Source organism: Symphalangus syndactylus, chromosome 22 (assembly GCF_028878055.3).
Source record: "Symphalangus syndactylus isolate Jambi chromosome 22, NHGRI_mSymSyn1-v2.1_pri, whole genome shotgun sequence".
Classification (NCBI taxonomy): domain Eukaryota; kingdom Metazoa; phylum Chordata; class Mammalia; order Primates; family Hylobatidae; genus Symphalangus; species Symphalangus syndactylus.
The window spans coordinates 57,282,383-57,308,791 of record NC_072444.2 but is presented as its reverse complement, the minus strand read 5'-3'; the positions used below and the strand labels follow the sequence as shown (position 1 = coordinate 57,308,791).

At 41.7% G+C, this 26,409-nt stretch overlaps 1 protein-coding gene across 1 annotated transcript in view; it reads right to left on the bottom strand.

Annotated features, from left to right (window-relative positions):
• GPR39 (G protein-coupled receptor 39) overlaps nucleotides 1–26,409 on the bottom strand; it is a 228,932-nt gene that overhangs the window by 153,198 nt on the left and 49,325 nt on the right. The gene's annotated exons all lie outside the window — the stretch shown is intronic.

The window sequence follows — 26,409 nt, the reverse complement described above, 5'->3', positions numbered from 1 at the left end:
TGGTGGAATTCCAGGTCAAAGAGGTAAACATGGAGCAGGCCGTAACCATGACAGACTCCGCATCATAGGGGTCCTCAATAGTGAAAGAGAGAAAAAGAACAGGATGGGACAGTGGTCCCACAGGGTGCACACCTCACTACACTCAGAGAACCTGCGGGCAATCACAGTATTCCCACCCTCCCATGCAGGGAGAAGTGGTGGAGGTGCTGACAGCCAGGACGCAGGGGCACAAGGTAAACCAGTGAGGCGGGATGTGGATGGGGCTATAGACCACGGTTCCACAGGATATCTCCTTGCCAAAGACGACAGAGAGAGGACAGCAATGACATGGGTAAGGAAAACCAAGGCAATGAACCCAGGGTCAGCAGACACTTCAGCCTCGGGGCAGCCACAACTTCAAGTACCGGCCCTGATGCTCATAACACCCCAAATGACAAGATGGTAGAGACAAAAGCTGAGAATTCATCCACTCCTGAGGCTGAGCAGAGTGGGTCGGAGTAAATGTGGGCTTACCATCTCCAGCACCACTCCATTTAGTCATTCAACAGGAAGAAAAGGACATGAAATTCCAGCAATAAGAAATGAGCAAAATATTGGAGCTGAAGACCTTAAGTCCTTGCTTTTTACCCATTGACCAGATAACTAGAACTATTTGCATTATCTACGCAGCAAGGTTTTTTTGTTATTTTTACCTAAAGATGTCTCTTTTTGATAATGACAGGCATGTTGTTTTTGAAAAGCCTGGTTTTTCTCAATACACTTTTAAAGGTTTTAAAATTGTTTTATATCTGTTCAAGGTGAGATGTTGAAGAACTTCATTTTCAATTTGGAGAAAAAGTCTACAACTTGATTTTTCCAAAAGGGAAGTACCTATTAACAAAGGTCTTAAATAATTGTCAGAAAGAAAGTAAGTCCAGGAGAAAGAAGTAAGCAAATTTGTCCACTTACCATTTAGTTTCCCCACTGGTCAATATGGAAGGCAAATAGGACCTAAAAATGGGCTGTTTTCTTTGAAAGCTATATACACTTTTTTTCTTTTACTGATTTACATTTGTCTTTGGCATTACAATTTCATTATGATATGTTGAGTTGTGGACTTTTTGATGTGACCTTCTTGAGATTAAATATGTTTCCTGAAACTGTTTAATTTCATTAGTTTTAGATAAGTACATTATCTCTTTAAATACTGCCTCTTTTCCAATATTCTCCCTTTCTCCTTCTGAAATTTTCATTAGATATCTGTAAACTTTCTCATTCTACCCTCCATGGCTCTTATCGTCTCATTTTTCCATCTCTTTACCTCTCTGGATTGCATTATGTCTACTTTCCTTAGATTTATTTCAGTTCACTAATCTTCTTTAAAGCTAGGTCGAATTGGCTGTTAAATCTGTTAAATATAATCATTAAATTTTGACTATTATAATTTTCACTTCTAAAATTTTAACTTGGTTCTTTGTCAACTCTGCTTAATCATTTAAAGCATCATATTCCTTTGTTATTTCCTAAGCTCCTTCGTTAATTACTTTAAACATATTAAACCTAGTTATGATCTGTGTCTATTAATACTGATAAAGGAATGCTTCGGTTTATTGTGCTTCACTTCAATGCACTTTGCAGATATTTTATTTAAAAAAAATAAATTGAAAACATGTGGCAGCACTGCATCAAGCAAATCTATCAGCACCATTTTTTCCGACAGCAAGTGCTCACTTCAGCTCTCTGTGTCACATTTTTGGTTATTCTCACTGTACTACAATCCAGTGAAATACAGTAAGAAAAAACAAAATTTACTGCATTTATCATTACTATATCTGTTATGGTGATCTGTGATCAGTGATATATGATATTACTATTGTAATTGTTTTGAAGCTCCACAAACCATACCCATATAAGATGGTGAACTTAATAAATGTTGTGTGTGTTCTGACTTCTCCACTGACTGGCCATTCACCCATCTCTCTCCCTATCCTCAGGCCTCCCTATTCCCTGAGACACAATGATACTAAAATTAGGCCAATGAATAATGCTACAATGACCTTTAATTGATCAAATGAAAGGAAAAGTCACACATCTCCCACTTTAAATCAAAAGCTAAAAATGATTAAGCTTAGTAAGAAAGGCTTGTTGAAAGCTGAGTTAGGCTGAAAGTTAGGCCTTTGCACTAAACAGTTATCCAAGTTGTGAATGCAAAGGAAACATTCTTGAAGAAAATTAAAACTGCCTCTCCAGTGAACATATCAGTAAGAAAGTAAAACAGCCTTATTCCTGACATATAGAAAGTCTGAGTGGTTTTGACAGAAGATCAAACCAGCCACTACATTCCCTTAACCCAAAGCCTAATCCAGAGCAAGACTCGAACTCTCTTTAATTCTATGAAGGCTGAGGGAAGTAAGGAAACTACAGAAGAAAAGTTTAAAGCCAGCAGAAGCTGGTTCATGAGGTTTAAGAAAGGAAGCCATCTGGATAACATAAATATGCAAAGCGAAGCAGCAAGTGCTGATGTAGAAGTTGCAGCAAGTTATCCAGAAGATCTAGCTAAGACAGTAGATGAAGGTGGCTACACTAAACAACAAATTTTCAGTGTAGGTGAAACAGCCTTCTATTGGAAGAAGATGCCATCTAGGACTTTCATAGCTAAAGAGGAGAAGTCAATGCCAGGATTTAAAACTTCAAAGGACTTGCAGACTGTCTTGTTACGGGCTAATGCAGCTGCAGCTGGTAATTTTAAGTTAAAACCAATACTCATTTGCCATTCTCAAAATCCTAGGGTCCTTCAGAATTATGCCAAATCTACTTTGTCTGTGTTCTATGAATGGAACAACAAAGCTTGGATGGCAGCACATCTGTTTATAGCATGGTTTACTAAATATTTTAAGCCCACTGTTGATATTACTGCTCAGAAAACAAGATTCCTTTCAAAATATTAATGCTCATTGACAAGACACCTGGTCACCTGAAAGCTCCGGCGGACATTTACAAGGAGATTAATGTTCACGCCTATTAACACAACATTCATTCTTCAGCCCATGGATCAAAGAGTAATTTCAACTTTTAAGTCTAATTATTTAAGAAATACTTCTCATAAGTCTATAGCTGTCAATGATCCTTCTGATAAGTCTGGGGAAAGTAAATTGAACACCTTCTGGAAAGAATTCCCCATTCTAGATACCATTAAAAATATTCATGATTCATGGGAGGAGGTCAAAATATCAACATTAACAGAAGTTTGAATGAAGTTAATTCCAACCTTCACGGATGACTTCGAGGGTTCAAAGTTTCAGTGAAGAAATAATAGCATATATGGTGGAAATAGCAAGGGAACTAGAATTAGAAGTGGAGCCTGAAGATGTGATTGAATTGCCACAATCTCATAATAAAACTTGAATGGACGAGGAGTTACTTCTTATGGATAAGCAAAGAAAGTGGTTTCTTGAGGTGAAATCTACTCCTGCTGAGGAAGTTATGAGCATTGTTGAAATGACAATGAAGGCTTTAGAATATTACATAGACTTAGTTGATAAAGCAGCAGCAGAGATTTTAGAGGATTGACTTCAATTTTGAAAGAAGACTTAATCTGGGTAAAATGCTATAAAACAGCATTGCTTGCTTTAGAGAAATCTTTTGTGAAAGGAAGAGTCAGTCAAAGTGGCAAACTTCATTGTTGTCTTCATTTAAGAAATTGTCACAACTACCCTGTCAGCAACCACTATCCCGATTGGTCAGCAGTCAACAACATCAGGGCATGACAGTTGACTAGCAAAAAGACTCACAGATGGCTCAGATGATCATTAGCAATTTTTAGCAATGAAGCATTTTAAAATTAAGGTATGCATATTGTGTTTTTAGACACAATGCTTAGACTACAGATTGTGTAAACAAAAATTGCATATGCACTGGGAAACCAAAAATTTCATGCGACTTGTTTAATTTCAATATTTGCTTTCTTGCAGGGGTCTGGAATTGAACCTGCAATGTCTCCAAGGTATGCCTGTATCTGAAATCACTGTCTTTTCAGGCTCTCCAGTCTTAGTACATTGTTTCTATATGTGCTTTTACAATTTTCCCCCCAAAATATGAGCTCATTTTCCCCCACTTCTCACATTATCTGTGAGACTTCCCGGAGGTCTTGGATACAGGTGAGTTCCTCCAGAGAGGATTTGTTTCCTCTTGCCAGGTGCCTCTGGCAAATCAACCTGAACTTAATACTCAGTTTTCTATCTGAGGTTTTCCAGACCATCTAAACAGTGTGAGTTCAGGCTACAAAATATGTGGGAGCATATAAACTGTGTGAGGGTATGTGAATTATTATAAAAAAATTTTGAATTCTTACAGGAGAATTTTTCTCTTCCACTCAGAATCAAGGATTGAGACAAGCAATTTTCCTTGTCATCCCCTGAGGCTTATTCCTACTTTATCCTTACTCTGAGGGTGTAACTATTTGGAGTTTTAACTTAACATAGATTGGGATAGTGGGACTCTCCAATTATAGTTCCCATTTTGGATGGACCAATTGGATTTCCTATCTGAGGCTTGTCCGTCTGTCTCCCAGGGCTGTATGAACTAATGGCCAAGTTCACCTAATCTAGCAAATGCCTGCATGGGGTCACAACATCTCTCTGATGCCCATTGTGGCCTATTAGGTTCCTTACTTTTTGCCAACCCATCAATGCCTTTGAAAACATAGTTAAATGGCCGGGCGCGGTGGCTCACGCTTGTAATCCCAGCACTTTGGGAGGCCGAGGCGGGCGGATCACGAGGTCAGGAGATCGAGACCACGGTGAAACCCCGTCTCTACTAAAAATACCAAAAAAAAATTAGCTGGGCGTGGTGGCGGGCGCCTGTAGTCCCAGCTACTCGGAGAGGCTGAGGCAGGAGAATGGCGTGAACCCGGGAGGCGGAGCTTGCAGTGAGCCGAGATTGCGCCACTGCACTCCAGCCTGGGCGACAGAGCGAGACTCCGTCTCAAAAAAAAAAAAAAAAAAAAAAAAAAAGAAAACATAGTTAAATGATTTAGTCAGCATTTTAAACTTATTTTAAGCAAGAAAGTCATTATCAGGATTTCTAGTCTGCTAAACAGCTGGATATGAAGGACACAGAATTCTCTTTACCAGGCAGCTCCAGGGATATGTTAACATCTTGCAATGGCCATAGGCATGCTCACTAGAACACTGGCCCTTGGGGCCAGCCACATGCCTGTAACTAGTGCAACACATCAGTGATCATGAGTGAAGGTGATACTACACTCTAAAGTTGACTTTTAGCTTTAGAGAGTTGCCTAAGGAACTGAAGATGGGTCATTAACCCAGGCATGATCCAGGATTTGCATTTTGAACTCAGTTCCTTGGGTTTAAGTGTATGGGTGGAGTGGAGACATTCCCATCAAGGTCAAGAAAAATTCTTATACTTTGATCCACCAACTAACAGAAGAAAAGCTGACATACTAACTGGATTCCTGGGATAGCATATTTCTAGCCACATCCAATTTGAGTGTTTTGCAGTATCCTCTATCTAAAGTACCCAGGAATATTGTTTTTTTTTTTTAGTAGGACCTGCTCCAGGAAGCAGGTGTCCAGATGCCACAAACATTCTTGAGGCTTGGACCCTACGCCCTGGCTGAGAATGCAGTTCTGGATTTCTCAGCATGAATGTGAATGCATTTTGGAGACTTTGTGATATCCCATAGGGGAACAAACTGAAAAGCAACTGTGTCCTGGACTAAAACAGCTCCAACAACGGCTAAGGTTAGATATCCTTTTGAGAGACAAGACCAGCCTGTTACCAGGCTCTGGTATAACACCAAAAGACTGATATTAGCCACATAACTCTGAGACCAGAATGGCCAATCACGGCCTGAATGATGGAGAGAGTCTTTGTCTTTCACAGCATGGAAGGCGTATAAAAGCACTACGTCATTACATGGAAATGAAGGCAACACAGAGGGCTGCCCAGCCTGCCCACCATTTGTGCCATGCACCCACTAGCAAGAAGGATTGGGCATAAGTGTGGGCCAGAAGTCATGGCATTCCATGGGTGAGAGGTGACCTTGTACCTTGGCTGTTCCAACTGTCCCACTCATTACTTGCCCTAAACATTCAGTGCTGATCGCTCTGTCATAACAATGACAACAACAACAGTAACAACAACAATAACTATAACAATAGTTGAACTATCCTGTGTGCTACTATATGTCTAGTACTGTTCTGAGCACATTTAATCTTCATTACAACCCTATATGGTGGTATTACTAGGTTTCTCATTTTATAGATGAGAAAACTGACTCACAAAGGGCTTAAGAAACTTATTGAAGGTTATATAGCTAGTACGTAGCAGAGTTCATATTAGAACTCAGGCAATCTGGCTCTCAGGTCCATGCACTCCATTGCTACACTATATTGCTGTGCACAGTGCAGGGATATTATTGTGGTACTTAACACTGAGTGGAAGATAACTCTGCAGGTCAGTTTAAATAGTCACACTAAGTAGTTACACTGTAAGAATTTCTTTTTATAGAACACATGGGTAAGGTTCAATTTATCAATACAAGGTAAAGCATTGGTGGAGAAACAGACATTGTTATAAACTATTTTGGCTTCATCTGATTTGCAAACTACTACTAATAAGGAATCTAGAGTAAGAAAATATAGGTTCACTGGCACCCGAAAGATGTCAACAGTTTGGTATCAAAATATTTGTGTTTCCAAAGATTTTGTGCAGGAATGTAAACTAATGCCTAGTGTAGGAGTCTCCAAAGTTGGCTGCCACAATTCCTCCCCTCCAGGACATCCACATCCCAACCTAGAGCTTGTTTCCCCTTCTCTTGAATCTCAGCTGCCCGTCTACTTGTTTTGATCCACATAATGTGGTAGAAGTGACGCCCCCAGTAGCCACCATGTACCCGTGCCAATCCGGCTGGAGCTCCAGGCCTTTTACTATCTCTCACTCGAGAAAACTCCATGACTTCTACAAAAAAAGGATGAACAATTCTGGATTTGGGGGAGGAAGAGGCATCTCACTAAAGGAGGCATTTAGGGGCACCTAACAGAGAAACATGAGTGTAAAAATCTGTGAACACTGGGACAAAAATGAATGAATAAAAAATCCTCAGGTCCATCAGGCTGAAAAGGGAAAATGTCCTAAAACAGGAAGTGAATTCCCGTGACACAGAGAAAAAGAAACAAGTCAAATACTAAGGTCTGGATCTAATCAGTTAATTGCCTGTCTACAAAGAGAGGCAGACAGGCAGGCAAAGGAGCTGAGCATGGAACCCCTCTTGGGACAGTGGCACCAGTCAATGCAGATCCATTATTTAGGGGACGTCAACAACATTGAGAGAAGGACTTGCAAGTGATGGTCCAGATGGTCCAGTCTACAGAGATGTTCAGCTCCTCTCTGCTGTGGCCTTATTGCTGTGAGTTAAAATCACGGGTTTAAATAAGGTACTCTTCTTTGACTTAGATTCTGAATTATAGCTTTAATCTTCAAGGAAGTATTTCCTGATAAAATCAGGAGGAGGCCTGGGAGGGCACGCTGAGGCTGGAGCATTGCTGTGAATTTCATCTTCTTCTCCAAGGTAGAGCAGTGGCATTAAGGAACTGCCTCCAAGATCATCTGATTTTCATTTTAGTGCTTCAACTTTGCCCCATTGCAAAGTCCCATTTCAACCATTTTCTGTACATCCTAACTCAGTGGCTCTTTTCAAACAAAATATTTGACTTGATAATGACTGTAAATGAAGGATAATTTTCCATGGGAGATATTCCATCAAAATGCAATGAGACAAGTCAAAGTTATATTACTTTTCACAAAAAAAATCCATTTCTACTGCCACCAGATTTTTTAAATTGACGCTCTGCTTCAAAAGCTTCAACCTGTTGTTAAATGTGAGTCTAACAAATGCTGACTTGAAATTGTCAAGGGCATATCTAAATTTGTTTTTATTTCAATGGCATCTGCACTACCATTATTTTCTAATATTATTCTCAAAAAAAGCAGAGAATCACAATTTGTCCTCTAACACAGGGGTCCCCAACCCCCAGGCCGCAGACTGATAGTGGTCTGCAAACCCTATGGTGAACTGTGCAGGTGAGGAATCTAGGCTGCGTGTGCTTCTTATGAAACTCTAATGTCTGATGATCTGAGGTGGAACAATTTCATCCTGAAACCATCCAGGCCCCACCCTGTTCCATGGAAAAATTGTCTTCCATGAAACCGCTCCCTGGTGTCAAAAATGTTGTGGACTTCCACTCTAACAGGTGAAAAACTGAACTCTCAGTGCGGGGTTGAGGGGGCAGGGTGGGCCAGTAAGCCCAGCACTTTGCCTCCCCATCATCTTGCCTCTTTGTTAGACTATTAAATAAAGAATTAACAAGAAAGTTGTTGTATGCTAGCAATCTATAAAGAAATTCAGGTAAAGTTTAAAGTGAAATGACTTACCTAGAGGGAACTACAGACAACAATTCTCTGGCTTACAGAGTTCAGGACCGTGGGCCCCATATCAACCTCTCTCCTTCTCCATCTTTAATGTTTCATGGCATAAAGTGAGGAAATCCAGAACAGAGGGGAGGTTAGGGAACCAAGACAGAAATTATGGCCAAATAGAAAGAACTTTGGTGTTAGAGATGGACACACCTGGGTTCTGCTGTTTACCAGCTGTGTGTACTTACTCAACATCTCTAAGCCTCAGTTCTCTTTTTGGAAAAATAATACCTATTTGTAGAGTTGCTTTGAGAGGTAGATACTTTATTGAAAATGGTCACATTCAGTAGATGGAGCTGCCATTATTATGATAATAATGACTAACATTGATACTGCGATACTTTGTTTACTCTCAAATAGCTATAGAATTAGAACCTCTTTATTCTCCAGGTATTGCCAACATTCTCCACAGTTTCTCCCTTCCTCCCTCCACTCCCTAACACTTCCTATCCTGCAATATCTATGTTTATATTCTCACTTACTAAAGATCACAACGACTTTGAACAAAGTCAATAGAAAGCACATATTTCAAAACACACACTTATATTTAGTGGCCTGATCAGTACTGGCTCAAGTTAAAAGCTCCTTATAACATTTCTGAAGGGCAATTTAATGAACTACATCAAAAACCTTTAAATATATATACCATTTGACATGGGTACGCTATTAGATTGGTGCAAAAATTATTAATATTTTAAGGAGTTTATGATAAAAAAATGAATGGACATGCACAACAATTAAGTTATAAGACTGATTTCACAGTTTTTCTTACTAACCAGGGTGCCATATTCTTTATTGTACCAACTGGGACACTTTTGAGATGAAAAGAAAATGCTACTGATCATTAAACCAGGGCATAACAGGTTTAATGATTCGTAGTTATACATATACGCACCGTTAACCAATAGTGCAAAATGGAAAAAATCTAAGTGTCCAGCAGGGAGGATTTATAAAATAAAGACTGTGTAACCTTTTTAAAAAAGATATTAAAAGAGAAATTTCAGTCATATGAAAATATACCTGATACATTAATTGAAAAAAATCAGGTTACAAACTAATATGCACAGTATGGTCCTATTAAAAAGCACATACCCAGTATGCTCAGACACTCCCCATAATATTGAAGGCCAGATGACACAAGGTAAACAATGATTATTCCTGTGTAATGAGAATATGGGCCATTTTTATTCATCTAAGTTTTCTAATATTTCTATAATAAACATGCATTACAATTCCAACTTCAAAAAAGCATTTATAATTTCTTATAGAGTCACATATTGTTCTATAAAAATCTTGTCTCAAAATGTAACCTGTTCTCCAAAGCCTAAGGAAAATTTTGTAAGTATCTGAGTCTTTCAGGGCTGAAATATGTATGCAATGTGTTAAACAAAGCTCAACTTCATGTCAGCACTTGCAATCATTTGCTCACAAATATCAGTAAGAAAAATTCTTTCTGACATAAGTGACACAATAATGACCTTAAAATTGCATCCCATTCCAATCCCAGATCCTGGTCTTTGAAAATGTCCCCAAATGTTTCTTTTACCTCCTGGTATAGCAAACACTAAAAAGACACTTCTCAATACTCAAATGGGTGATTATCTTTGTAGACCAATCCATGCCAAGGTGAAACCAGTCTATTTCATTACTCTCCTTTTCCATTTCCAGCAGAATTCTCTCAACTGTGGAAACACAGATTTGGAATTACAAATCTACTACTGCCACCACTCTGGGAATCTTGAGGTGATAACCTTATAGAGCACTGACATGAATACATTTGTAAACCTCTGGTCCCTGTGAAATGCCTAAAGTAAAGAAATAAGCCCACACCTCTGAGGCTGCTTCCAGTTTAGACGAATAAGATGCCATACTAAAAAGGTAAGGGCATTGTGTTCACTTGACCAGGTTGGAAATTAAATTTCTAATGAAAAAGGATAAAAAATTTTTAAACGGTGTTTTTCAGTAAAGAAAGCCTCATAGCTCCCTAATTTTTACAACCACTCTTGTAGACATTCAACCCCAAATTGTAGGATTCAGTGAACGAACTCCTGAGAGACCCACATTTGAAAATGTGCAACTCGCCCTTAATTTGAAGTTCGGGATAAACCATTGAGCAAGGCCAACTAAGAAGCTGAAGGTCAAACACATAGAAACATGAGAGAAAATGCAAAACAAACAAAAAAGAGTTTCCAACAGCTCTTAGCACACAGTATAATTAGACCAGCTCCAGCACAATTGGCCACAACCTGCAGTCAGAATTAATCCAAAACCAAATTCCTTATCTCCCCACATAAATCACTATTTCTGGGAAAGCCTCCATCGTTTTCTCGCTAGCATTGGTTGGGAACCTCCAAGCCATCTCTGACACTCTCCCTCAATCGAGTTTCCCGCAGGTGCCAAATCCTACTAATTCTCTCTTGAGAACCCCTTTTCCTTTCTCCTGTCCCTGCCCTAGTTACATCTCACCAGGCCTAGGGCAACAGCCTCTAAACTGATTTCCCACTTTCTCTCTCTTCCAACCCCAATACAATTCATACCATGCTGCTGTATCTATATTCTTTATTATTATATTATTATTATTATCATGGTTTTGAAAGCCCACATAATAAAAAATTTACCATCTTAACCATTTTTAAGTGTACAATTCAGTAGCGTTATGTACATTCACACTGTTGTGAAACAGAGCTCCAGAAATGTTTCTTCTTGCAAATCTGAAACTCTTTACCCATTGAACAACTTGCCATTTCCTCCTCCTAGTCCCTGGCAACCACCATCCTACTTTCTGTTTCTATGAATTTTTCAACTTTAGATACCTCACATAAGTCAAATCATATAGTATTTATCTTTTCATGATTGACTTATTTCACTTAGCATAATGTTTTTAAGGTTCCTCCACATTATAGTATCTGATGGTATTTCCTTCCATTTTAAGACTTAATAATATTCTACTACATGTATATACCACCTGTTGATGGACATTTGGGTTACTTCCATCTCTTGGCAATGGCAAACGGTGCTGCTATGAATGTGGGTCTACAAATCTTTGAGACCTGGCTTTCAACTTTTTTGGATATATATCCAGAAGTGGGATTGCTAGATAATACAGTAATTTTATTTTTAATTTTGAGAAGAATCTCCATACTGTTTTCCACAGTGGCTGTACCATTTTACATCCCTGCCAACAGTGCCCAAGGGTTCCACTTCTCCATATACTCTCCAACACTTGCTATTTTCTGATTTTTTGATAGTAGCCATCCTAATAGGTATGAGGTGGTATCACATTGTGGTTATGATTTGAATTTTTCTGATAGTGAGCATTACATCTAGATTCTTCTTTCCTGTTTCTGGTCAAACCCCTTCCCTGCTTAGAGGCTATGTACTGAATAAAGTACAGACCCACTTAAGGATCTTTATAATCACACCAGCTATTTTATTTCATACTGTCTCATTCCACAAATCCTCCATACCAGCCCAATTAAATGCTTCATCATCCTCCAAGTAGGTCCCATGCTTTCTTTTCCTCCTGCAAATATTTACAGCTCAAATACCACCTCCCCTGAGAGGAGTACTTTGTTTTCACAGCCAGCAGTCTACCTTCCTTCAGTGCTTGGTGCTTGCTCTTACCATATGCACCACATTTTCCTCTTCTATACCACTTAATTCGCAGGTCTCATCTCACTACGGAACAGAAAGTTCCTTAAGGCCATAGACTAAGTCCTGTTCAATCATCTATCCTCCACAGTGCCTGGAATACCATGGGCCTTTAATAAATAGTCATTAAATAAAGGGTTCAACACTATAATGTGTAATCAGTTGATTAAGCCCATCAAAATGCCTGCAATTTTAAATCAGCAGCACTGCTGTCCTTTTTGTGTACTGAGAAGGGGGAGGAGTGGGGAAAGAAGGTTTTGGTTTTTGTGCTTTAGTCGTCCAAACTCATCCTAATTCCTTTGAACACATTATTGAACTTCCAACTTGAAAAAAAAAAAAAAAGCTTTGAATGCCAAGTAGAGCTCACATCTAGTAACTGAACAGCTGGTTATTGTATTTACCCTCCTAGTGGCTACAAGCTGACATTTAAATACTCCTCTTCCCTTTCCAAATATTAACCATGTGCAGCTGATCACCTGGGTTCTGAAATAACATTTGATGGAGCACATTTCAAATACAATTCTGGAAAAATATTCAATTACTTCATTTTCATTTTACTTACTAAGTGGTAGCTTCCCTCCCAAGTTCAATTAAACTCACTTGAAATTAGAATTCACAAGAATACATTTAATTTAGATTTACTGGAAGATGTCAGACACCAGTTAATTGGCCTTAAAGCAGTACAGCCATGAGGTCCCTCTAGACTGAGCTTTCTGTCTTTGACATGTAGCTTTTCTTGTTAGGTGGTATTGACTGGGAAGGTCATCCAGTATCTGGGGCCAACCAATGGTTATACAACGTTCTGACAAATAAATTAGATGTAGATTTTAAATTACTTGTATGCAACCTACAGAGACCGTTAGCTTGGGTCTAGCAACGATCTGTGTTCTGTGGCCTGAAAATTCTCATTCATTTGAATCAATGGATTATTTTGCCAGATAATTCAACAAACATTTACCAAGAACATATCCTGTGCCCAGCACTATTCTGGACACTTTATTTATTCAGCAATTCTTTATTAATCCCTCCTATGCCAAGTCATGCGAGACGTAACAACTCCTCCCCTCAAGGAGTCTAGAAAATGTTTCAGATTTTTTCTTCGCTGCCTGTGGAAATGCGGTCAGTGTTCAGCAGTTTGTGGTTTTTAAAGAGTCATTGTAATGCCGAGTCCCCATTAATTCCAGATTTTCTAGAACAGCCAGATTTCAAATAGTTGGTGATTATGTGTGAGACAGCATCTCAATTATTAATATGGTTCGTGTAAAGGGGATAGAATAAAATGCCTCAAATTCTTTGTAGGTTATGGTATTGATTTTAAATTAGTAAATTTCTAGGATTAACTCTGTTTAGTAAGCAATGGTATTAAATATATTTCCAAAGACTAAGTTCACTAATCAGTGTTTATTATGTAGCCATTATGTGATCAATTCTTTGTGAGACAAAGGAGGAAGATGAAAAGGGAAAGGCAATTTATATTCATTAATTACCAGCTTTGTAATATACTCAATATTTCCTTTTGCATCAGGGGTCTGTAACGTGCCAGAGAGTAAAGAGTTTAGGTTTTAAAGGCCAGATGGTCTCCGTTGAAACTATAGAAAAACAGCCCACAACGACACATAAGTGAATGGATGTGGCTATGTTTCAATAAATCTTATTACAAAATAAGTTGGAGGGCTGGATTTGGCTCTTTGATTGAGACAGGGCCTTGGCTCTTTTTTTTTTAGACAAGGTCTTGTTCTGTGGCCCAGGCTGGAGTGCAGTGGCACATTCACAGCTCACTGCAGCCTCGACCTCATGGACTCAAGTGATCTTCTCACCTCAGCCTCCCGAGTAGCTGGGACAACAGGCATGCGCTACCATGACCAGCTGGTATTTTCTCTTTTGTAGAGATGGGATATCACGATGTTGCTCAGGCTGGCCCTGTTGTATGCCGTCTCCCACCCCTGTCCTCCATGCCTCTGAATGATCCACCTGAGAAGCCCTTCCCTGTGTCCTCATCTATGTATCTTCTACTTGTCCTTCAAAGTCCTGTTCAGGTACCTCCTCTTCCTCTTCTGACTCAAGTTTAAGGAATCTGATAAATAACAACTAGTTTTTCTACAAAACATACAATTTTTCAAAATGTTTTCTCTCTTACGACATTCTTTTAAAATAATCACTGCAGCAATTATTATTCCCACTGGGTCCATGTAAAAACAGATGGGATAGCATCTCGAGAATCACGGATGGTTAGGGTCAGAGGCAGAAGAGCAGGCAGAGGGGGACCATAGCCCACCACAGCCAGAGGCAGATGCTGTGGGGCCTTGAATCTCACTTCCCCAGAGGTTGCCTGGAGAGGCCATCAGCAACAACTGGGAAGGGTAGGATGGAATGTCTACACAGAGGAGTGCCTCTGTGGGAAGGAATTGGCAGAGCCAACTTTTCCCTTCCTTCCCACAAATGACTGTTCTAAGGAATAACAGCCTGTCCTACACAGCCGAGAAATGGACCCCTTTACATTTGTCTTTGTCTGTGATACTGTGGCGAGCTTGATAAAGCATCATATGCTTTCCCTCCATCCCTACCTCACTTCCTTTTCCCGCCATGTTATCAGTGCCCTGGGAACGTATCTTTACATATCTTTCTATCTTTCTTTTTTTTTTTTTTTTTTTGAGATGGAGTCTCGCTCTGTTACCCAGGCTGGAGTGCAGTGGCATGATCTTGGCTCACTGAAGCCTCCGCCTCCTGGGTTCAAGCGATTCTTCTGCCTCAGCCTCCTGAGTAGCTTGGATTACAGGCACCCACCACCATGCCCAGCTAATTTTTGTATTTTTAGTGGAGACAGGGTTTCACCATGTTGCCCAGGCTAGTCTTGAACTCCTGACCTCAAGTAATCCACCCACCTTGGCCTCCCAAAGTGCTAGGATTACAGGCGTGAGCCACCAAGCCAGCCTGGGAATATATCTTTCAATATACATGAAGAAATACATTTTGCCTCAGGTTTTGTTTTCTATGGACTTTGAAACAGAAACATTTGAACCAGGACATCCTCGGTATAAGATTTTGGAGTGGGAATACTGACTGTTGGGATACAATTCACCTTTGGTCTTTTATAAATGACATGACACTACTAGGCCAGAGTTAAAGGACTTTGTCTTCCATCAGTATCCGTGAATGTGGCAGGGTAAGGTGTTGGCTTGAAACTAGAGTGTAATCTCAGACTCTTCACAGTTCTTGACACCCATTTGTCTAAAACGAGAAAAAAAAAAAAAAGAATCCCTCTGCTGGTGATAAGTGGCATGTGGTGACATCACAATTAGTCAAGCTTTCACCTGCAGTTGATTGAGATGAGGTGCAGGTAAAGTGCAAGACACTGGAAGGTCAAATGGCTGCATCATTTGATTGGCAGAAGATAATGACAACTATAAGAATGGGAGTGTGAAATGGCTATTTGTGAAAGCATTTGAGGTCTTGCAAAAAGAAAAAGAAACCAAGCCAGCTAATTGCTGGCTTCAGGCATATTCTAAAAGTGCAAAGATTCTGTATCCGTAGAAAAAGAGACCCTTGTCTCCTGCAGCTTCAGGGCCAACTGGGCTGAAAATCAGACCCAGGTCATGACTTTTCCATGTGGCAAATTTTCAAAGTAGGTCAAATGTGCAGCCTCGACCCGTCTCCTATGTCACAATCAGAGCCCTAATGAGTAAGGGTGGGACTATGAAACCTGGTATGGGGGCATTCGTGTAGTTAAGCTGGAGAATCTTGAACCCTCTGGGCCAGCCAAAGAAGCTTCTCCCCATTGCCAGAGGAAAACAGTTCCCCCACCTCCCTCGATCAACTTGTCGAAAGATCATGTACTGATATTATTGGAAATAGGTGCATGGCAGAATGGTATTTATTCTTCCCAAGATCTGCCCCCAACTACCTCTCATGGCCTCCAGACCAATAGCCAGTGTCAGCATGCATGCACAGTGATATACAGGCCCTATTCTACGAAGTAGTAGACTATATACTAGAGGAACTGTAGCACTTTGCTAACACATACTAGCAGTGTTCATGAACAAGCATGCAGGAGTGACTCTTGAGGGTGAAGAGACCACTCAGCAAAGGAAAGGGACAGATAGGGATGGTGACTGACAAGAGAACATTCACCTGAGACTTGGGATTCAACTAGCTGATAAGGGTACCTGAAACCAGTCCTGATATCATACTGGGAGGGCTCCTTGAACCATGAGCAGAATGATGGCCTACAGTAAATGGGGTGAAGATATTGAAACTTCCTTGGCATAGCTCTGAAGAAGGGGTAAGAAGGCACAGAAGGATGGAACCGTTAGAGTGGATTTATTCTGTAAAACCTGAGACCCCATCACATGATAAATTCTCTGAGAGGACTCAAAGGACACTTCCTTCAACAAGGCAATAAGAAATGTACTGATGAAGGGGGCACAAGAATCATTGAGATTCTTTATGGTGGCTGTCCACTGCAGGCAGGAACTGCCATGAATATGCCGCCATGGAACCGAGATCCTTAATCTAAAGGCAATAATGGGTTCCCAAAATGGCAAAGGCCAGGAAGCAGCCCTTAACATCATTAGCATAATGTGCAGCAAGGCTGGAGTAGCAACTGGGCTGCCTTGATCAATAGAAATCTATAGTGATGGTGTTTCAAGGGGCAAGATAGATGGGCAGTTGACTAGGGTGTTGCTTGATTTGTATAATCAAAAATAAACACACACATGCAAACACCCCACACATGCATGCACAAGCTGGTGAGCTGAAGGTTGTCATCAGTTTCCACGCAGAAAATCACAGTCCCCTCACCCAGTTTCCAGACGTAAGTCAGCTCACAGACCCAAAGCTCCATATCCAAAGTGTATATTAGCCACATCCTACAGTCCCTTCCAGGTACCGTCTACTACTTCCTAGAACAGGGCTTGTGCGCCCCTGCTCAAGCTGTGCTAAGTACTGGCACTGGTTATTGGTCTAAAGGCCATGAGAGGTTGTAGACAGCAGACTGAAGAAGAGACTAGGTCTCCTTGAGGAAGAATTGTGTAACACCAGCGCAGAGATATGCAGAAAATATGCCTCTAATTATTACCCCAAAGAAAACATTTGCTGGGGTAACTTCGCCTTTGAGAAAGAAGAAAACCCAGAAATTTCATTAACTGTTAAATAGAGGGTCTGAGCTGACACTAATACCAAAGGACCTCAAAAACTCACCATGCTCCTCTGACAGAAGTGAGGACACACTGATGTCATGTCATAGTGCTTTAGCCTGAGTCACACATGCCTGTCCACTGACCCACACTGGCTTATTTCCCAGTCACTAAGTGTGTAGTTGGTATAGAGATACTTAGTAACTAGCAAGACACTCACGTTTCTCCCCTGACTGTGGATGGAGAGTCATTATGGTAATAAAGGCTAAATGCAGCCCCCTGAAACTGCCCCTCTTTTCTGCCCGGATAAAATTGATGCAATACTGCATTCCTGAAACAACTGAAGAGATTAGTGCCACAACAAAAATCCTGAAAGAGGCAGAGATCGTGGTCTACATCATGTCCCTCAATTCATCTGTGGCCTCTGCAGAAACCAGATGGAGCATAGCAGATAGCCATAGGCTACTGTACAATTAGCCAAGTGGTAGTCCCAATGCTAACTGATAAGTTAGATAAAATAACATACTTCCTGAAGCAGATTAGCATGGACTCTGGTACGGAATACATTGCTACTGAGTTGATAAATGCTTTTTTTTTTCAATATCCATTAGTGATGGCATCAAAGTACTGTAGTCTTTCCAGGGCAAGGACTACAGTACACCTTCAACACAATAGCTTTAGGGCCATGTTAATTTTCTTGTCATAATCTAGTCCTCAAGGAACTTGATTGCCTTGACATTCTGCGGAACATCACATGGGTCCATTATCTTGATGTTATAATAATTGCACAGGGGAGCAGGAAGTGGCTTAGATACTTTACTAAGAGAACACATACATGGTGGAAGGTGGGAGATAAATGCCACAAATACTTAGGACCTGCCAAATCAGTGACATTTTTAGAGCTTCTAGTGACTTGGAGCATGCTGGGACACTGCTCTAAAGGAGAAATCCTTGCTCCTAGAACACCTGCTACTAGAAAAGAAGAACAGCACTCATTGAAATTCGTTGAATTTTAAGGCAGCATTTACCACACTTTGGAAAACTGCTCAAATTTATTTATCCAGTGACTCAGGAAGATACCAGGGGAACAGAGAACTCTGTAGCAGGTTCAGGCAGTGGCACAAGCTGCCCAGCTACTTGACCTGTATGTTGCAGCAAATCTGGTGGTGCAGGGGGGTTCATGGTGGATAAGGATGCTGGGCAAGCTCCAATATGAGACACTTCAGGGCAGACCTAGAGAGTTCTTAATCAAGGCCACGTCCTCTACTTGAAATAATAGCTCGCTTATGTTACTGGGTTCTAGCTGAAACTAACATTTGACCTTGAAACACTAGACTGTATGGCCTCCATCACAAGCTAAGTAATACTATATCCACCAAGTCATAAGACCAAGTGGGTGCAGTCACAATCCATTATATGATTAAAGTGGTATATTTGGGTACCAGACTCAAGCAGATGCACAGAGTATAAGTTGCATGAAAAAGTAGGTTTATGGTCAGGTCACTACCATGTCACTTAACCTCTGTAGTACCCACACTATTTTTTTCATTCCATATATGTGGGTTTCCATTCCCTATGACCAACGGATGGAGGAGAATGGATCTGGGCCTGGTTCACAGGTGAGTTGCAGGAAATGTTGGCATTGAAGATGGACTGTGGCTGCACTATAGCCCCACTCAAGAGTGGCCTCCCAGGAAGCAAAGCTTCTGGCAGACACTCAGTCATCCACTTTGTATGCAGGGAAACATGGCCTGTGGTGCAGATATCAACTTCTGGGAGTGGCAAATGGATTTGCTGTCAGGTCAGGAAGCTGGAAGGAATAAACCTGGAAGGCCAGCATCAAGGAGGCCTGGAGGGATCTACAGAAGGGCTCACAAAGCTTGAAAATCTTTGTATCTCACATGAATGCCCAGGGCAGAAAATCTACTCCAGATAAAGTTCTCAGGAACCAAGTTAGACAAGATGATGTTAATGGATGTCAGCTGGCATCTCTCTTCCACTCCCTACTACTTGCCCAAGAATGGAGGCTGTGCATGGTCCAAACATCATGGGCTCCTGCTCACCAGTACTGATCTATCTGTTATCATTGCTGAATGCCCAATTTGTCAACAGCACAGACTGATGTTGAGTCCTCAATGTGGCACCATTCCTTGAGAAGACCAGCCTGGTGGCAGGAGGATTATAATGAGCCCCTTCCACATGGGAAAGAACATTGGTCCACCCCTGCTGAAGTTGATATACATTGCAGACACGGGTATTCTCCCTGGCTTGCAGAGCTTTTGTTGGAAATCCTGAGCAAAGGCTTATAAAATGCCTGGTCTACCGAAAGTTAACCGAAAACATCGTCTCACACCAAGGGACCCATTTTATTGCAAAGGAAGTACAACAATGACCTGGGGCTAACTAATCTTTGCCGTCCCCAGAGTCAATCTGCCTGACAGAATGGCCTAGCAGCTTATTGAAAGTTCAGTTAAGGCAAAAACTCACCGAGAAGAAAAAAAAAAAAAAGACTCCTTGCTGGGCTGGGCCCTACCTTTCAAGATGTGATGTAGGTGATAAACCAATGGCTGACATGTGACACTATATTCCCAATAGCTACAATAAACTGACCCAGGAACTAAGTGATGGAAGTAAGAGAGGTCGTTCTCACCACTACCTCTATGAAATATTTGTGGAGGCTGTGCATCCTATCCCCACATACTTTGACTCTACCAGGTTCCTAGAGAGGTCACACTGACTAGTGGATACAGTAAAGCTTCCACGGAGCTTGAAGCTCTATCTACCATGAGGTCACTTTAGGCACTCATGCCAGTAGAACAGGTCTATATCCTCGTGGACTAGAGCTTTACCAATGAGTATCAGGAGACAGGCAGGTGCCAACAAATAAATTCTTCTCTCTAACTGGATGGACTAATCTCATTTCCTGGTCACATCTCATGTGACCAGAAAACTGGCTATATTTTCTTGTGAGGCTGTGGCTAGCTTGTAACAGACCCCCTTGCTTCTACTTTGCCTACTTCCCTGGCCTCACTTTCTTTGCCCCACACTCCCACTGCCCTGGGATTGCAGTGCTCAATAAAGCATTAGCATGTAAGGAAATCCTGCTAGGCAAGACATCTGCATGGGTACTGATTTGCCAAGGGGCAGTAGATAGAAAGTGGATTCCAAGCCAAGGTTAATGCCCAAAGGATCAGGCATAGATTGATTCCCACACACAGAGGTTGCAAACGGGACCACACAAATTGCCCAAGAATCCACAGGAGAGAAACTAGTTCCTTGCTGTCTTGGTTACAGAAACACAGTGTCAGGTGGGGGTTGGGAAGTCAAGGGCTGGCCCATCATTTAAGACCCTGGCCAAACGCAGCTGACACTCCCCCCAGGAAGCCTTTCCATGCCCTCTCTGTCTCCCCTGCCCAGGCTGGGATAGACAGCCCCTCTCCCTGCACCCCAACACATGCTTCCTTTGTACAGCTGGATCTATACATTTTCCTCATTCTACTGGATCGTCTATTTTCATTTCTGTTTCATATCACTCCACAGCTCAACAACCACAATGGCTCACCCTTTACTCGGCATAGAAGCCAGCGTCCTTACAGCGACCAACAGAGCACTTTATAATCCATCTCCAGCCCCACCTCTCGGCCTCCTCCTTGCCCCATTCATTTTGTAGTCCTGGATCACCCAGGCCCACAGCTGCTTTAGGAAGTGCCAACACCACCATGGTCCCTCAGCCTGGAACAGTCTTCCCCCAGACGTCTTCATCGCTAACTCCCTCACCTCCTCAAGACTTGTTGCAATGTCACCTCATCGAGGCCCACTCTAACTACCCTACTGAAAATGAACACCTGTCTACCTTCATCTCCTCCCTCCATAGCACTCCCATCCCTCACAAATGGCAGTCTCACACCTCTGCTCTGCAGAAATGCTGGTGCCACCACTAACTGGGAGGATGTTATGGGGCACAAAGTTATTAACACCCAGTCCCTCAAATTCAGGAACAAATACTTCTTAGACTAGAGGTGGCCATATCCACCTGTGATCACAGCTCTTGCCCATTTGGGGGTCAGTGCTGAGTGTCCTACGAAGTCACACAGTCTCATGTAGTCACTGCTTGCCTTTAATCCCCTGCTGCATCCCACCCTTTCACCTCCCCACACTTAAAGACCTTGCATTCTCTGAACTTCATAGACTTTTGCCAACTCCTGAGAGTGGGCAACTTTGCCATAACAGTTTCCACCTGTTGGTGTTCTCTTCATGCACAGAACTTCGGGCACAGCAGCCTCCTCTGGGGAGGGAGATGAGAAAGGGAAAGTTGCATGGGGCCACCTCAACTCCACCAGCCAGCATGTAAGTGAGGTAGTCTCTAGCAGGTGCTCAGGAGAGGCTCCTATTAACAGTAATGGGCCCTCTGGATGTTTCAAAGGCAGAGCCAGCCACTGGATTGAGACCCTCCCTGCGGGAGTGAAGGCTGCTGATTGCACTGTCTGGGGCAGGTGGAGAAAAATCACTCCCATTAGTTATACGACTACCTCTTCCACCTGGCCCGCATAACCAGAGGGTCATTTACACACACACGCACTCACTGTCTCATTAAAGCCAAAGGACGCTCAGGCCTCAGTCTCTCCGCCTGTTTCTAAAGTGTGTTATTTGCGATTCAATTTCACATGGCCTGCAGAGGCAATAAAGGGGAAAGGGAATTACCCTGTAATGTATTCCAAAAGCGCTCCCTGCACACCCACACTCCTGAGGATAACAATTTGCCAATATAACCTTTAATTAAATGAACAGAAATCATGCAGACCCCATGGTGCAGGAAGTCACTAAATAGAAGGAAATTATGTATGAGTTGCCCCCAGCCACTCATTTTAGCTTGAATAGGATCTGTCAGCAGGGGCTTTAAAGTGCTCTAAACGGAACACAGGAAGCAGCCCTTTTCTGATACCTATAGGGGGATGGAACTGGGCCTCTGGCCACACTCAGAGGGCAAGAGGAGGCTCCACCCAAGGGACAGACACAAGGGAATGAAACAACTTGCAGGAATTGCCACCCACAGTCCCAGAGACATGTCCCAAGCCCTTTGAATCAACTGAACAACTTCCCAGCAAGGCTGACTCCTGCCCTTGATTCAGAATCGCTGCCAAGGAGGCAACAGTCATTGTCAAATCTCAAGGGCAACATTCTCTGGTTGGAAGCCAGCAACATTGTGGGGAAAAATCATTAGCTTCCTGCAATCCTGAAATGACTGCCTACGTGACAATGTATCTCACCCGGGGAGGAGGAAAGACAAGCAAAGGTTACCCTGCCTTCTCTCTCTCATCTGTCCCCTCTTTCCAGGCCCATTGCCACTACCCTACTTTTAGCCTTCATAACCACCTGCACCAATGACTGCCAGACAGAGCCCTGACCTGCCCCACCTTCGGTCTGCAACCACCTCCTACTTCCACTGCACACACAAGCTATGGCCAGAGCAGCAGCCTAAAGTTCACCTCCCTTTTCTGTTCAAAACCCTTTGGACAAAGGTTGGGTTGACCCAAAGTATAGGGCCCAACGTCTCAGTCTCACGTTCCAAACTCAATTCATCATTCGTCTTCACTGCCATGACACTCATTCACATCCCTAGCCTCAGCCAAACCTGGACCATTTCTGCACTGGTCACCTCTGTGTGCCTGTCCACAATGTACCCTCTGACTAGCATGTCCCTCTCTCCCACCCTGCCACTTCCATATAGGTAAATTTCAGGTGCTCATTATGGACTAGCCCCAGTCCTATCCCCTCCACAAAAGCTTCCCCTATTGCAGTTAATCTCATCCTTCTTTGTTGTAACTTCTCTCACATTGTATCTGCAGTATAGTTGTTTCTTTTCCTGGTCTAGAAGGTAAACTCTTTTTGAGGACAGGAAACTATTCACTGTTGCATCTGCATTTATATACACATAATGAAACCATAGGTACTTGGAATATGTTGGTTGGGTCAAGTTCAATTTTGGAGATTGTTTATTTTCGTGGGACCTGCACAAATATTAGCAGGAAAAAAAGAATTTCCCATCATGCCAAGTATCAGACAGAGTGTTGGGAGGTGCTGGGAGGCAGGACTTCTAAGAAAATGGTACCAGGAGCTGAGATTTGAGAAATGCAAATTATATTACAAGACCCTTGGGGGAGAATGAGAAAAGGGTAGAATTTAACAACCAGATTTTATTAGCTCAGGGCTACTGGGTACATGATCTAATTCCTCCTGGAAAATTCTCTGAGGCTTCTGAAAAGTGGAAGCAGACTCCCTCTAAAGGGGTACGAAGAGTAAATAAATACAGATACCAACTGACCCTTGGATCCCAGTTTCATTCTGGCCTCCTCCAGAAAACATTCCTAACTGTTCTGGGCCACTATGTTCCCTGCCTTCACTGACTTTAGTACTATACAGCTTAGTGAAAAAGTATACATCATCTTTATTATTCATTAAAGTTTCATGGGCAGTAACTGTAGCTCACCAACTTGACTATGGAGAGATTGTGTCTGCAGCATTTTTTTCATTTTCATTCATTGATGTATTCATTCAAAAATATTTTTCTTTTTTCAACTTCTTTTTTAGATTCAGAGGGTACATGTACAAGTTTGTTTCCTGGCTATATTGTGTGATACTGAGGTTCGGGGTATGAATGATCTCATCACTCAGGTACTGAGCACAGTACCCAATAGTTACTTTTTCAACCCTTTCCCTACCCTGACGCTCCCTCTCTAGTAGTCCTCAGTTTCTGTTGTTGCCATCTTTATGTCTATGAGTACCCAAAGTTTAGTTCTCACTTATAAGTGAGAACATGCAGTATGTGGTTTTCTGTTCTTGCATTAGTCCATTTAGGATAATGGCCTTCTGCTGCATCCACAGTGTTTGTCTGAAGCTTTTGATTGGCCCACAGGAGCCAGTGCTCTGCTAGGTCCATGAATCTGTGCTCAACACCTGCCTGTAGACTGACTCACTCCTCTTGGCCCTCCCATAAGATTGAGACATTGTAATGGTTCTCTTTGACTCCAAAGGGGTCAGAGAAAATTTCTTATAATATTTGCTGTTGCTTAATATTTCTTCACTGCCTACAACTCCTACTAGGGTATTATTGTCAATTAGTAAACACGTATAAGCACCATTTTTTGGTAGGTACTTTAAAAATGTTAAAAAATATAAAACATGAAGTTATGAGATGACCTTGTCATGCAGGAGAAATCAGTTCACACTCTAATGTGGGAGGGAGAGCTCCTGCGTACTGAAGAATAATCATAAAGCAAGTCAGAATGTACTAGCTCAAGTTGTTGAGAGGCCAAATGCTCTCTGAGCACAGATGCCATTCTTGGTCCTCTGCACATTTGCAATAAAAAAAACAGCCCTGAAATTTTCTACCTGTCATTCTCCATCTAAAATGTTATACACTTAAAGAAAAGACCAGAGGACACCCAGCAACTAATTTGCACACAGTAGGAATTCTCACTCAGCTCACTCTGCCTATGTGTTTAGTTTCCTCAAAAGGGTCCAGGCCTGTTAGCCTGGAGGTTATGCTGCCCTCTTTGTACTTACCCTGCAGGAGAGGAGCAGCCCAGAAGCCGGACTTGCCAGAGATTTTCTCAACAGACACCACAGAACTCAGTCAACCCTGGCCCTGGGAATGTTCCCCAGAGCTACAAAGTTTGCTGGAGCCTACCCTGACCTTTCCTGAAAAGTGCATTTCATTCCTAGCTGGAAAGGAAACAAAGGATAAATCACAAGGAAACTAAAATTTGAAAAAAAAGGACAATCATCCAGAAAGCATAGGTTTTATCTTTCTCTCTTTCTTTTTAAATGTTGTGATAGTGACTCTGCTAAGAGAAAATGATTCTGGGTGAAAAATTAATTCAAATTATAATTACTGAAATATTGAGAAAATATTTGAGGTACTTTACCTATGTCAGTGACAAACAGTTCTTCAGTCATTCAGTTAAGACATGAACCCTTCCAAACCCCTGTGGATGTTACTGTACAATGACTGCTCACAGACAGACAAGATCAAGAGTATGCTAAGCATGAATGACTCAGAAAAGGCTCAGCCAAGAGACAGCCTGCAAGGCTGGCAAGGAAAGAAAACAGGCTTTAAGCTTTAAAAAAAAATCCTCTTTTTTCTCATTATAAAGCAAATATTTGTTCATTACAGAAAATTTCATCAATCAATACTATACATATAAACAAAAATAAAAATATATATTTTCATCACCCAAGTTTAAGAAGCAGTTATTTTATGCTAAGCAACAGTTTAGATACATTATATACACCACCTCATTTCACTTGCACAACCACTCTTGAGTTTGTGATGTTAAGGATCAGAGAGGTTAATTAACCTTCCTGAGGTCAGATAAGCTATTAAGTGGTAGGCAAGAAAAGAAACCCACCTCTGTTAAATTCTAAATCCCATACTTTTTGTTTTATACAACCCTCTTCCCATTCCGAAACAGTAAGTAGTTCTCCTTCAAACGCTGTGACGACCTTAGCATGTTTGACAACTCCACTGTAAACGTGCCAAGGGAGATGTGTATGCCTCCTCCTAGGCTACCATGATCTTTGCCTCCTTATTGGCTGCCATGCTCTTTGCCATCCAGGGACTCCCCAGGGAATAGTAATGGCTGTGATTACTTACAGTACAACAGTGCCAATGCACTCACAGACAGTTTCATTGTCAACACCAGCAGCATGATAGTTTGGAGAGGGGGTACAGGGAGACTGGGGGAAGTTGCATTCCATGGCTAACTTTCCCTCCACTGTAGTTACAGGCCCCAGTGTTCCTGGGCTCCAGAGGACTGGTTGATGGACGACACTTGGTTTAGAAGCAAGGAAAAGTGGAACTCCTCTGTAGAGACAATCCTGGTAATCTATCCTTACAGATTTGTCCAGGCGACTGCCCAGATCTGATCAGGACGAAGGGACTTCTTTGATTTCTTTTTTCTTTTTTTTTGCTTTTGTTTTAACCTTCTCATTGAGTGAAAGATGCTGTTCCTTGAGGTTTCAGAGAGAACTAATAACTTTCACATATTCCAAATTACCACCTATTTACTACTAATTAAATGAATTATGTCTCAAATCCAAACAAATTTTGTGAGTAAGCAAGTCAAATCATCATTCTGAAACACTGGTTTAC